Raw genomic sequence first — 13832 nt, 5'->3', positions numbered from 1 at the left:
ACCTCAGAAAAGGCATTTAACAAAATACAAGTTGCATTCTATTATGCTTGCTTCTAGGGAAGCCAGTTTATGCAGAGTTCTAAATTTATCTTTGGAGTTAATTCTCAACAGACAGAAGCTAAGGCACTAACAGCATATTCGCAGAGAAGCTGGTGTTCTCTCTGGCTGTGAAATCATTACGAGAGAGAGCTTCCCATTCTCCTCCATCAGAGTACATCAGGGCAGAAATGGACAGATGGGGACATGGGGGAGTGGGTTCACCTGCACATGCTGGAAGACCAGAGATACAGACCTTCTGGACACGAGTTCTCAAAAAAATTATTTCCATCCTGTCACTGTGTAGAGGTAAATAAAGAAAAGGAAGGCTGCTCTGTAAGTTTCCATTTGGCACTCCAATTTCTCCCTTATTTCTTGAGACTGACACCCTACTACCTCCACGTTGAACATCTTGCTGTAACTAGGGAAAGAAAAAAAAACTTTTCTGAAATAATCTTTGAGATTTCTGTGTATCAGGTTTCAAAGGCAGGCAGAAACATTCAGTGTCTGTTTATTTAAACTTCGGTCCAAAATAAGACCTTGTTACTGTTGGCTCTTATCAAGCAAGCCTAGAGCATAAAGCAGCTTTTGCAAAACAAAACAAAACAAAAACAACAAAAAACCACTGGGATTCTTCCTTGCAGAGTAATTCCCAAGCTTCTGATTGCTTTGTTCCCACAGAGCTTCGTTAGCTAGAGAACTAAGGAAAATGGATTCAGTTTACGTAGGAACAGATATTAGTAGAGTCCAAGGTCACTTCCATTGTATGCCTAGAGGACATACAAACTGACCGACGTAGCTGGCACATTTCACTTTCCTAAGTGATCACTGAGGTAAGCAGGGATAAGGCAGAAAATTGAAATTTTTCTGGTGATTAATTTTGCAGTCACAAAAGGGGGGGCTAACGAGATGGAAATCCCATTAAAAGTAATCGCTGCATCTCTGTTTCAAGCGTTTTGAAATTTTAGGCTTACACAGGCTTATACATTTCACACGTATTTTTTAGCAGTGTTACCTTCCATCTTGCTCAGAGTGCTGGATGACAGCTGTAGTTAGGTTACCAAACAGGAAAGTGGTACAGAACTCCAGAGCAGACCTGCTGAATGGCTTGTCCTATCTGGGTCTCCCCATTCCCTAGGCATCTCCTTATTTCAATGAGGATATTTGCCATTTGGAGGTATGTATGAACAATTGGACCAGTTTTCTTATCAAAAATCCTTTTGACGGCCACTTTCATATGCTAAGAAAAGGGGAAGAAAGAGGAATCAAAGCTTAAAGTAAATTACAACGTATTCTCTTTCCCCTGTCTGCTAAGCAGCCTGGTTCAAACGCAGTTCCTGACTTCTGCCAGCAGCTTGCACCGTTTGTCTTCCTCGCACCCAGAAGCACAAGACTTGCGACAGAAATCTCTCTGGAGCTGCACTAGAGCTGGCGTGACAAACAAGAGGGACAGCAGAAAGGCTGTAAAGGAGAAGCATCCCTACTTCTGATCTGGGTCACGTGTAAGAGCAAAACGTGAAGGGAAGGCAGGAGATGTACAATGTAAGCAGCTCTGCTTCTAGTAAGAGGGTATAAATCAATCTTTGAGCCAGTATTACCACTAGCATGGAAACATCCCACGAAAGAAATACTGCACAGGAGCTGTCTGTACTATTTGCCACGTCTTATCCACTACATACAAGCAAAGCAGAGCTTTAAAAAAAAAAAAAAAGCTTAACATTAGAGATGGAAATACGTGCAATACTTTTGCTCTTCCTCCCGTTGTGATATATTTTTCTTCCCTCTTTTTGTGCAAGAGAACAATGGGGAATTGCTTTTTACGAAGTTCATAAGTTAGATCCACCAAGCATGATGTTAACTAGCTATGATCTAGTCCACCACCACTGAACGTAGAACAGGATCAGAACAACGTATTTTCACTGGCAGCAGCATTATACTGAGAGCCAAGTGGGGAAACAGATCTGAGATGTGGTTGTGCTAGCTGAATGAGAGATGTCCTCAATCTAGTTTTAATGAGAAATTCCACCAAGGGGAAAAGTCTTATTGAACCTTACGTGCAGCTATATTCGGTTTCAGCTTTGATAAACGGACATTTCTGACTAAAACAAGGCCTGCCCAAGAAACTGCCTATCTTTGATTCACACCAACCAAGTAAAAACTGTGAAGGGCATGAGAGATCACAAGCTTACAAGATCTACTTGAAATGACAGCTGTGCACTTCCATGTCCGTTTCACGAAAGCAGAGGCGAAAGAGACTCTTGCAGCTACTCCAGTGGCATTGAAGGCTAGAAAACATCAAACACAGCCGCAGCAAAGAAAATCCATCTCTGTGGTATCAATACATATTAGACCTTTACTGGCTCTTAATGGAAAACCTGAAAAGAATATGGAAACACGGTAGCTCCTTAAGTAAGGCCTCCTATTTATTTCCATGGAAATGACAACAGCGTAGAATAACACTAGTTGAGAGAGCAAATTCTCAGCTACGAAGCACTCTTTTTCAACTTAGTCACCACCAGCAGCTATTGATTTTTGCCACCTATGAACAAGAGCCTGCATGCCACGCTCACAAAAATCTGCAGCACTGGAGGTGATCAGCGGTTGCCACGTGCTGAAACGCAGCACCCACCGCCTCACTGCGCTACGTCCATTGGCTGGTCTCCAGAAAGGTTCAACAAGTGTCAATCAATGTCCACAGGTGCCATTTTTTCTGCAGGGAGGAATGCAATTCTATCTCTCTGCCTCATTCTCACTTCTGTGTCGGATGCCATTTTGTCAAACCGCCCCTCTGCTGCTATCTATTGCACAGCAACAAAATGCAGAGGAATATTGGTGGGAGGGTTCAGCCTCTATCGCCATACCATCAACATCTGCCTCTGAGGTCGCTGGCCAACATCATAAAATAGGAGGAGCTACTTTTGGATCAGCCTTCTTATGAGAAAGATGCATGCATGAGATTGAACCATTAATTCAGCTCCTCCTGCAACGTGCTTTTGCCTGCCAGTGCTGCAGTTAATGGAGAGTCTGTGAAACTGTAAATGCAATTTAGTTTTGGCAGAAATGCAGTTGGAGTCTATGGCAGATTCTATAGCAACCGGAAAGGCTCAAGACTAGTAACAGGAGATTCACCTTAAGGCAAGATAAGTACATAAAAAGAGTTCTCCTTTACCTTTCCTTTGCTTCCAAAAGGCAACATATTCTCCATCTAAACAATACAGAAATACAGTCAGATGTCCAACTCGTTATTAACCAGAGTAGAAATAATTTTTACAAACATTCTGTTAGTAAAATTCTAACAGTTTCACAGTCGGGAGAATCGTCAGAATTTCTCTAATGAATTCAGTCAAAATGGAAAGCACCGAACTTGAATGCTGCCAGAAGGCTTAGAACGGGGCTCCAAAATACGTAACATGAAAGTCATAACAAGAGAGCGCTGGTGCTGACACACTGTACGCTTACGAACAAATCATCTCAACACATTTTTCTGGATCATGCTTCAAATCAAGTTTTGACTCTCCAGAAAGGTAAAAGAAAGAAGAATTTTTGTAAGCATCATTGACTTTTTTTTTTTTTTTTTTTTTTTAATACTCTGTCTTCCGTAAGAAAGACAATACTGAAGAAACTTTGTCCAATGTTTTCCCTGGCACTTAAGAGCTGTCATTCAAAAGCTCGGCTGAGAGTGCAGTCACAGTCTTCTGAACTCCTATCCACATTATATAAGAAGCCCCCCCCCAAAAAAAAGAAAAAAAAAGAAAAGAAAAAAAAGATTCCCTGACTACTTCTCTGTTGTGCCAGTTGCTCTGAACTTGTTTTATTTCATCATTTAAAAGCAAATGATAAATGCAAAAATTGTTCAGGTAACACGAGCATATTCTTCTACCGCCTGTACACTCTGTACATAGCTATAAAAATAAAAATAAAAATAAAAATAAAAATAAAAATGCTATAAAATAGCAGAACACATTTCTTCAAAATGTTAAGGTTCTTCTAGAAAAACTAGCAAAAATATAGCTCAGTTGACAGGCTTCATCACCATCAACAGCTTTTCTCTCTAGTTCTAGCAGTTTTTACTGGCCAGACATCCACTCTGACCACCCAACAATTATGCCTTCAAAACACGTGTGGCTTTACGTACATACTGGAGTTTTCGGTTGGAATTCGATGAGTTGTTGCCTTTTCGAGGAAAAAATGAAGATCCTTGTGAAAATTTCAAGAAGTCATTATTGTGCAATTCAGAATGCTTATTCCACTTTGCACAAGATACTCTGAAGTTCCCACGATTATATCCAAGCACCACCTAGAGTAATGAGATTGGCGTAGCAGTAGAGTTCTCTTCTGCTATGATGGGAAATCACCAAACATAGATGCAGAGCATAAGAAACAAACCGGCTGATATTTTTTGTCAAAAGCACGATATCTTCTCTGCCACAAGTAAAACATCTCATCTTGCAAAATGCCTTGCAAGCACAGCACCTCAGAAATAGCACTCTCTTCTCCACAAAATCAGTCCAAGATTCAAAAAGTAGCTCTGCCACATCAGTTACATCAGCATCAGCAAAATAAAGGTGAAACACGAATACTCTGTTCATTGGCACAGCTGAGTACGGATCCTTTGAAGGCTTCTAACGCTTGGATTAAGGTTTTCATTCTCTACCCAGAGTAACCAACAAGCAGATAAGAGTCTAAAGCGCGCTAGAATTTCCTCCACTACTTTTTCCTAAGAAAAAGCCTCTGCAACAAGAACCGTACTACCAAACTGTTGGCTGAAGAGTCTGCACGAAAGTCTGGCGGCCGCTCGGGAAAGGCTCTGGCTCAAAGCCCCCTGGAACGAGGAGGACTTATCTGCTTCAGGCGTCCTTCGGAGAGGAGAAAGACCTGAAGCATTTTGAGAGGCGCTGACAGTCGTCAGCCCACAGTGCTGTCTAGGCTCCGCTGCTCTGGGGTCACGGTGGCAGTGGGCCGCAGCTCCTGGGCCATGGGGAAGGTCTCCCTGCTAAAGACCGGGAAGCTGCAGCTCTGATCTGCATGGCAGAGGCTGTGCTGTGCTTCTCATTATGAGGAGATCTGTCTGCTCCTTCCTCTCCCGACTCCCACCACACCAGCCCCATCCACTCGCTGGACCCTACGAGCAGTTTTTTCTCTTAGCGCTGCTTCTGTGTCTTCTCAGTCAGAACACTAAAATTCAAGGTGTCGAGTTTGGGTACAATGAAGTTCATCAGGAAACCTGCGTTATAAGTGAAGCCAGAAACTCTATGACATTTTGGTCTCCTGCAGAGCTCATCAGATCGTGTCAGATGACAGGTAGCCCTGGGTGTAACAGAGCAAACTTTGCTGAGGCTTGTGCAGTTCCCCTGGTAGGACAGACTGACCCTGAAAGAGGGATGAGACAGAGGGAAGGCAGCCAAAGACAAACCGGCCCGCACTGCAGCTACTTAACTCATGTTGTTACAGAGGAAGGTTGCTTAGATTCTCAGACAAAGGATCAAAGCCACCAGCCTACCCAGAAAGGTCTCCCAAGCACGAGCCTTGTGTTCTCTCGAGGAGGGACATGGTTCCCTTCAGCTGCCTGTTCTCACCTGGGTAATTTAACTGCAAATGAAAGCAAATTACTGGAGGGGAGCAGAAAAGCTGGAGTTCGTCCAGGTAAATATCGGCACAAGAGATCTTGTGTTTCTGACTCTGGGATTGGTTCACAAATTGTATTTGCAGGCTTCACCTCACTCACCTCTTAAATGCAGCCATCTCGGAAGAAACACGGTGGTCATTTAATAGCGCTCAGCCACGTCACAAAACGACTTAGGGCAGGAAGGAAGAGAAGAAGAACACCGTATTAAATCAAGACTGCACAAAGCAAAATTCAGGGGGAAAAAAGATGCTGTAAGAGAAAATCAGAAAGAAAGGTCTGTCTTCTGAAGGATGGCACATCGAGCAGCAAAGCGCCCATTAGCACTACGCCGGGCTGCGGATTCAGTACCACCTAAGAAGGAAGAAGGCCACCAACTGCATAATTCAAGCTAAAAAATGAACTGCTTTCATCGTGAAATGCAGAGTTCTCGTGGCAGCGTTTCCCCAGGAATGCACCACAGCCAAAATAACAGTTCACACTTCACCTCCAAAGAATTTACACAGGTCAGCCACTAGAGCCAAACGAATGCATTATTTAGAGACTTTGCCATTTTATTGCTGAATATTTTACTGGGTTTGTTTTTACAACCGTTTCTGTTCACGCTGAAAGGAAGCGTCACTGAACGCCATTTTTCCCGCTGCTGGCAGAGAAAAGTATGGCTTCCAAAGGTGGAATGCCTGGTTGTCCTCGAATTTTAGCCACTTGCAATTTCTTTGGGCTCCTTATTAAAAGCTGCATGTTGCCACCTAGTTCTTGTTCAAAATGATTTCTTAGCAGGACAACTTGACTTCCCCAAGTGCGTGCTAAATGATGTGTAATATCCAAATTGCAGAGCAGAGGTTTAATGACTCCCCTTTTACAACTAAATGCTATTAAGCACTCGCAAAAGTATCTCGCTCTGTTAAGTATTCGAGGGCAGCAGCTGCTACTGCTCTTACATGTAATTTGCGCCTCGGAGCCTGCGCGTCCACCAATATGCTTTCACGGGTATCTGCAGTAAGACAGAACATTTTGGAGGAACAGATTACACAGCAGCATCACTGTGCAGAGCTCGTATGTATTTGCTCCGCAGTTAAGGCCGAGACTGACTTTCCATCACAAGCCCAATAACCATAGACGCTTCAAGGGATGGGACTCAAAACCCAAAACCTGTTTAAGTGTTAAATGCTCTCCCAGTGTTTTTTTCCTCATGACTTAATCTAAAACGCAGTTCTAAAACCTTCTGTGAGGCTGAATGCAGGGGTTTATTTTAGGGCGGCTCTGAATGATGATGCCACCAAATGACTGAGAAGTCTGTGTTGTTAGCAGAGGAAAGCTGGTACGCTTGCTTTTCCTTTGAGGAATGCTGAGACTTAATGATTACAGCTGAAAATACACAAATTTTTTCAGAATTTGTTTCTAAGGGCGCAAGCAGCATCTTACAGCTTAATAGCCGAGCTATTAAGCATTGTCTCAGGAAAGGAGCGTAAGTGTTTCTGACTTTCCTAGGACTGACTTTATATGCAGAAGTCTGCAGTGAGTCAAAACAACTTCAGAATACAACAAATACAGCCAGCATGTACCTACAGCATCTGAGGGAAAAAGTCTTCAATTAAAAGCAGGCTGTGGGTTGTCTGTAGGTTTGTATGGGTCCCGAAACGGCGGACACCATTAAGAACTCCTTTTTGCATAGATAGTGCAACATTTATCATTTATCGTGGGTGAGAGGTGTCGCTCTCTGCAAGACGATTCCTGAACTTTTAGTAACTCTCGTTTAGATCAGCGCCAGGTACATTTCGGAGTCCTTAACTCTCGTACCTTCGTGAAAAGAAATGTAAGCTTTTTAAATCCAATTTTTTCTCTGTGAGTATAAAATGACAGAAAGCCTTTCTCTCAGTCGCGTAGGACTTTCACTAATTCCAGCTTTCTTAGCGATCACATGATGAACCACCGAACGATGCACTTTACTTTTCTCATTAGACAAATTGCATACTGCACGTAGTCTTCGTTAAGATCCCGTGTCACCAATTATGCAAGCATCATTAAGCAACGAGTGAATACGTCCACAGCCGCGACTCTCCTTTGCCAATATCGTGCAATTGGAGCAGAAAGGAAAACAACGATCTGACGCTGCAGCACAGCGTCTGGATGGAGATGCGCACGTGCAAGGCGAGCCTGGACCCCTTCTGCGTTTGCATCGTCGGGGCAGACCGCTGACTGCCAAAGACAAAAAGCAAGAACTCGTTTGTAGCTCTGGGTCAGGATAAAGCAGCGGCTCGTCATCCAGTGGGAAACCGTCCCAGACCTCCCCGGTTCTCCTCAGTACGGGGCATCTGCACAAGCTGAAGGAGGGTGCTGTAAGATCACACCTCTGGCCTTTTTCATCCCGCATTAGCACGTGAAGGCCTGCGGGTCCCCTTCTGTACCTTCTCGATAGTTTGCCCATTCCGTATTATTCACCGCAGCTTTCGGCGGCTTTAAATCACCCGGTGATTTGTAGGCACAAAGAGGTCAGCTTCTATAGCCTGGGATCTCTTTCCTTTAGGCAAACACGCCCATTACAGACAGCAGGTTCTTAAAGCAAGGGACAAGTGTAAACAATTCATTTATAAGCCAAGGAGCTGTATGTGCTGGTAACCAACCGGCTCCACTTCCAGCTTCACCGCTCGCCAATTTTCTCGCGTGCATCATTAACCCATTCGGGCACTTGCCACGTCGCTACTCCCCTATTTCCACTGTCGCGTTTTCTCCGTCAGGTACAAAGTTTTTGCACGTTTAACAATTCTTTTTTTTATGTCGTTTGTTTGTTTTGTTTTGTTTTGGACGAGGGAGAGGGAAAGCGGAGCGGAGACAGCACGCAGCAGGGGCCTCCGGAAACCGGGGACATTCTTCGGCAGGTGTCGCGTGAGATGCAAAGCGACCCGTTTGAATTAGGCACAACTAATTAACTCACTAGCGCATCCCGCAACGAGGCGAGGAGAAGCGCGTAACAAACTGTAATTGAAAGTGTGGTTTAAGTCCCTAATTCGGATCTAGAGCCCGCGCGTCTAGCTGTCAGAGTCCCCGGCCGGCCCGAACGAGCGCAGCCGGCGCTAACGAGGCAACGACTCCCAGCTGCCGCGGCACCGCGGGCACAGCTGCGGCTCGTCCGCAGCGAGGGGCGGGTCCGCCCCAAAGCCTCTTAAGCTCCGCCGGAGGCCGCTGGGAGCCACGAGGGAGTGTCGGGGTTCGCTGCCTGCGGTCGGTGGCCGTCCCTCCGTCCCTCCGTCCCTCCGTCCCTCCGTCCCTCCGTCCCTCCGTCCCTCCGTCCCTCCGTCCCTCCGTCCCTCCGTCCCTCCGTCCCTCCGTCCCTCCGTCCCTCCGTCCCTCCGTCCCTCCGTCCCTCCGTCCCTCCGTCCCTCCGTCCCTCCGTCCTCCGTCCCTCCGTCCCTCCGTCCCTCCGTCCCTCCGTCCCTCCGTCCCTCCGTCCCTCCGTCCCTCCCGCACCACGAGGGGCTGCTTTTAAAACGAGCCCTCGGGATTCTCCGTGATGTTCTCTGTTGGTTTGTTTCAGGCTGCGGTGAGATGTCTCCCGGTGAATATCGGTCGGAACCGATAAGCCGTTCTGATAACAACGGGACCGAGGAGGCGGCCTGCGCTCGGAAGCCGTTCGGGGCCGTCCGCCTGGCTCTCGCCGCTCTCCTTTCGGGGCCGGCGCAGGGCTTCCTCCGGGCTCCTTCGGCTTCTGGGAGCCGGGATAACGTCGCCGCCCGGCCGCCATCGCGTTTTCAGAAGGGGCTGCCGCTCGGTTCCCCGAGTCCTAGCGCGCTCTCAGCCTCTCCGGGGCTCCCGGTCTCATCGGTAGGAGCGAGCGGGATGGGGCCGTATTCCTCCAGCCTCGGTGCTGCCGAAACAAGGTTTCTCCTCTATTGCAGGCTGAGCGAAGGCTGCGGCAGAGTCTATCGTTATCCCGACCCGGTGAGACGGTGGAGGCAGTGAGTGTGTAGAAGTCGCTAGGTAAGATCTGTCTTCTCGGGGCTCGCGGAGGGCCGCCGCTGGGCACCCACGTGGCCTTTTGAGAAGGGCGGGATGGGACCATATGCTTTTCCTTCCACCCCCTCCCCCCTCGTTGTAACTTCAGGAGCGCGATCTCGTTCCCATCAGGGAGATGCGGTGGGACAGCTGGTGGTGTGTTCCTTATAGGAGAGACAGGAGTTTTTCTTCTGGTAAGCAAGGTATTGAGCCTCGTCTCTGTCCTCAGCAAGGTGACAGTTGATGAGAAGATATTTCTACGGAGAAGTCACGGTGGATTTGGCAAGGGAAAATGATGCTGGACCAAGCCGGTAGGTAGCCTTCTGTGTTGTGACTGGTTAGACGAGAGAAGGGCAGTAGAATATCACTCCTGTCAGTAAATATCTGAAGCGTGGTAGCGTAGCAATGGGGCATGGGCTCGTTCAGACATCGGGAGCAGCATTCGTGGAGTAGAATGTGAGAAGTCAGAATGCTTTTGCTGTGAGAGCGATGGAATAGGCTGCCTGCAGAGAGTCCCTTTGTCTGGGGATCTTGAAGTTGCATTGGGATGCTTTGCTGGGTTCCTGTCACAAGGGAGCATGTAGCAGCGAGGATCTGCCTGAAGATGGGATGAAGGAGGTATGTCTCCTTAGTGTTTCATGGAGGTGTTTGGACAGGCTTGGGATTGTGCTGGTGAGAGCGTATGGAGTGAGGTAAGTGGTGTCCTTTTGTCCTTGACCTGTGTGCTGGTGCCAGGGGCCACAAGTCTTTTTTGTTTGAGGGTGATGGTAGGTGAGTCTTTTGGTGTATCTGGATTTCATCCCTAAAGGTGTGTGGTAGGTCTGGTCCTGGAGGAATGGACTGGACTGAGGGAGAGGTGCAGCCTGCAAGGCTCTGGCAACTGTTGGTTTTTTTTTTCTTCAGGTCCTGGTGCAGCTGGTTGCAGTGCTGCATGTGTGGAAGAGATGTGCCAGGTAAGAGTGTTTGTAGAGGTAGTGGCTTTTGTGTGGTTACCTGGTTTAGAGTGTTCATCTAGGGGGGAAGAGCACAGCCTGCACACTTGTGGGCTGTGCTCTTCCCCCCTAGGAATGGGGCTGTTGGCTGGGTTTTGCACTATCTCAGAGAGATTATTTTTTTTTTGGGTGGGAGGGTGGGTGCTGGTCAGTAACGGATTTTATTCTGTGGTTGGAGTGTGGCAGCCCTGGGAGGGGCTGAGGGGGGCCCTCCTGCCTGGTGGGAGAGCCCCTCTGGCCTGTCTAGGGCTCCCCCTGAGTGGGGGGGAAGTATGGGGGGAGCCCCTCTGGCCTGTCTGGGGCTCCCCCTGAGTGGGGGGGGAAGTATGGGGGAGCCCCTCTGGCCTGTCTGGGGCTCCCCCTGAGTGGGGGGGAAGTGGGGAGAGCCCCTCTGGCCTGTATGGGGCTCCCCCTGAGTGGGGGGGGAAGTATGGGGGAGCCCCTCTGGCCTGTCTGGGGCTCCCCCTGAGTGGGGGGAGAGACCTCCCTGGTAAAGGGGTCTCTTCTCTGGATCCTGGAGTGGCTCCTGTGTGGTGATGCTCCTGGTCCTGAAGGTAGGCGATAGAGCTGGCAGGAGATGGGTTCTGCCTTGTGCTGAGGGAGAAAACTCAGTTTACTTCAGTCCTCAGGTAAAACCTATTTGAAGCTCTTTAATGCAAGAGGATGCTTGCTCTGTAGTAATCTTATACCCCTGGAGGTGTGTGTGGGGGATTTCCCTTTTAAAAGGGTTTAGATAAGAGCTGGAGGTGAAGTGCTCCTGCGGTATGTCTCTGTGTGTGTCCTGCGTGTGCTGTAAGTGGTTTACAATATCAACAAGCTAAATAGACTGAGGTGGTTAGGAAGGAGGAAAGTTGCTGCTCTGTGACCTTTTTTGCCATCTCCTCTTGGGGGAAAACAAAGTGCTGTTGAAAGCTCCTTTTGGGGGAGCTCTCTGAGGCTGACTTGCTTACCTTCATATAAATAAAAGAAGAAAACTCACTTTGTGTGGGTAAGGTCTTAGTATTTAAGAGGACGCCTCCTGGAGAGTGTGCCCAATTGAATCACGGGGCAGACAACTTAAAGACTTAATTGTCTAAACTTACATAGTGAAAAGCTAGGTCTCTCTCTTTGAGAAACCTATTGTCTTAGTTTCACTTCAGCAAGAAGAGAGGAGATACCTAAGAGAGAGAATTGTTCTGGTTTTAACGTATGCCCCCAAGTTACCATGCCTGGTAACTAGGCTTGCTTCTGCAAGATGGGAAGCGGGTGATGATACATCCCTTTTGTAAAAGAATTGGCTTGTGAAGGCTTTTTGAAAAGATTGTTTATACTGCAGGTGTGAATGCTCTGCATTTTGTGCAGGAACCAGGATGCCTAAGAATATCTGTGCTAAAATGAAATGGCTGGGCTTTGCTAGCTTGAGTTTTTGTGGTGAAGTGGATACCTGTCTGTCTCTGACTTAAAACAATAAATCCTTGCTTACCACAAAAAAAAGGATGTGCTGTTTGTTTTTGCTCTTGAGCCTTGTTCCCTTGCTGCTGATGTTATTCATCTTGGGGAACACGAAAAGGGAGAAAAATGATCCCTGAAGCAATCTGTTATTTGGTGTTGCATGCTCTGCAAAAAAAAAAAAGAGCGAGACTTAAATCAATAACAAACATTCTTACAAGTTATCTACTGCACAAGTATGTGTCAGGCTTGCTTTACTCGCTGAATGAAATCACCCAGTATGTTGCTACTGTTGGTATCGTTGCAGCTGTATCTCTGGACAGAAGTGTTTCTTCAGTAGAGGTTCCCGAGCTCAAAGGTGGGTGTGCTGTCCTGATAGTGGAGTGGCAGCAACTGCCTAGCAAGAAAAACTTCTACATTCCTTTTTTGTGGTGGGCTCACTGAGAACTCTCTAGTTTCTTGCTAGGTAACCCGAGCTCGTGCTTCCTGGCAAAGCCCTTTGTGTTGAGTCTCGGTAAGTTAGATCCTGTGGACCTTTGTCCCGAACTGAGACTGAACTCTAATGCAAATGACAAAAGTACTCTGTGCTCTGTATCAAGATTTTTAACAAAAGAAATGGAACTGCATGGGGCTCTGGCTCTGCATTAAACATTTGGGTGTAGCGTATTGTATCTTTGTGCAAGAGTCTGCAATCAATTGGCTTCAGAATGTGTTAATGATAAATAGCAGCAGAATTATAAGTGTAACGTATAGATAATTCAGGATAGGAAATGTAGTTCAATGAGTTAGATAGGAAATCAGTATCATCGTGGCTTGACTTCAACAGAGTTTCAATGGGTTATTAGGTTATTTTACTCACAAGATCAAGGTGATGGTGGCAGGTGCCTGACGCGTTGTTCCTGGTGATGAACAGAATGGCAGCTTGTTTTCCACAGGGGGGTCTAAAATATATAATACTGAGATGGTAAATTTATCAAGGAATAAATGTACTAATTCAATCAAATGTCTCTGTTTACAGAATGAGAGAACATCCCACATCAGAAGGGACTCCTGCCTCCTTGCTCTCTATGGCACTGCCTAGGCTTCAGCTGCTCTGAGTGACGTCCAAATGCTGTCTGTTCCAATACCTCCTCCCTTCTTTCTGGCAAGTTTTCTCTTATCTACCATCTGAACCTCCTCTGCCCTAACATCAGGTTGTTCCTTCCCATCCTATTGCTAGCTATAGGGGAAAAGAAGCTGACCCTTGCCACAGCCTCCTTTCAGCTGGTTGGAGAGAGGGAGTTTCAGCCCTTCCTTGAATGCTTTTTAAGACCTGTATTCCTTTTTTGTCTTGTACTGCATTGCCCTGAACTGCACACAACACTCACCCTGAGCAGACTGCAGCTCTCCTAATTTAGTGAAATCAGTAAACATAATAAATACACATTTGACTCTTGTGTCCTGCTCATTTATAGAAATACCCAGGAGACCTGCCTCTGACAAGAAGCTCTGCAATCTGACTGGTGCCTATCTCCCAGCTTCTTGCAATTACGTTTACTCTAGGAAATGCTTGGAGCATTTTTTTTTTTTTATGGGGCTGTCATTGCTTAGCTGTTTGTTTTAAGATATACAAGTAGGAAGAACTGTTTTCTGATATGGGTTCTGATAAAGGTATATCCCCTTACCTACTCAAAGACATAATACATGCTTGGAACTAAGCCACAAGTGAATACATCTCCCTCCTGTAACTTGGCTGTTCTCTCAAGTGTTGGAGGGGCTCT

General features: G+C 46.7%; 1 long non-coding RNA gene across 14 annotated transcripts; it reads left to right on the top strand.

Moving 5' to 3' along the window:
- Positions 1-8720: 8720 nt before the first annotated feature.
- Positions 8721-13508, top strand: LOC104911785 (uncharacterized). Of its 14 annotated transcripts, none has more exons than XR_014884424.1 (8): positions 8723-8881; positions 9195-9481; positions 9556-9637; positions 9762-9808; positions 9882-10605; positions 12380-12430; positions 12528-12586; positions 13091-13508. It is a non-coding gene; the product is annotated as an uncharacterized LOC104911785 (long non-coding RNA). The 14 variants fall into 14 exon arrangements; XR_014884428.1 differs by lacking the exon at positions 9762-9808 and having other exon boundaries at positions 8724-8881; positions 9882-9963; positions 10226-10605; XR_014884431.1 differs by lacking the exon at positions 9762-9808 and having other exon boundaries at positions 8725-8881; positions 9882-9963; positions 10285-10605.
- The last annotated feature ends 324 nt before the right edge of the window (positions 13509-13832 follow it).

Source organism: Meleagris gallopavo, chromosome 7, assembly GCF_905368555.1.
Source record: "Meleagris gallopavo chromosome 7, MGAL_WU_HG_1.1, whole genome shotgun sequence".
NCBI lineage: Eukaryota > Metazoa > Chordata > Aves > Galliformes > Phasianidae > Meleagris > Meleagris gallopavo.
This window is presented reverse-complemented; position numbering and strand designations above follow the sequence as displayed.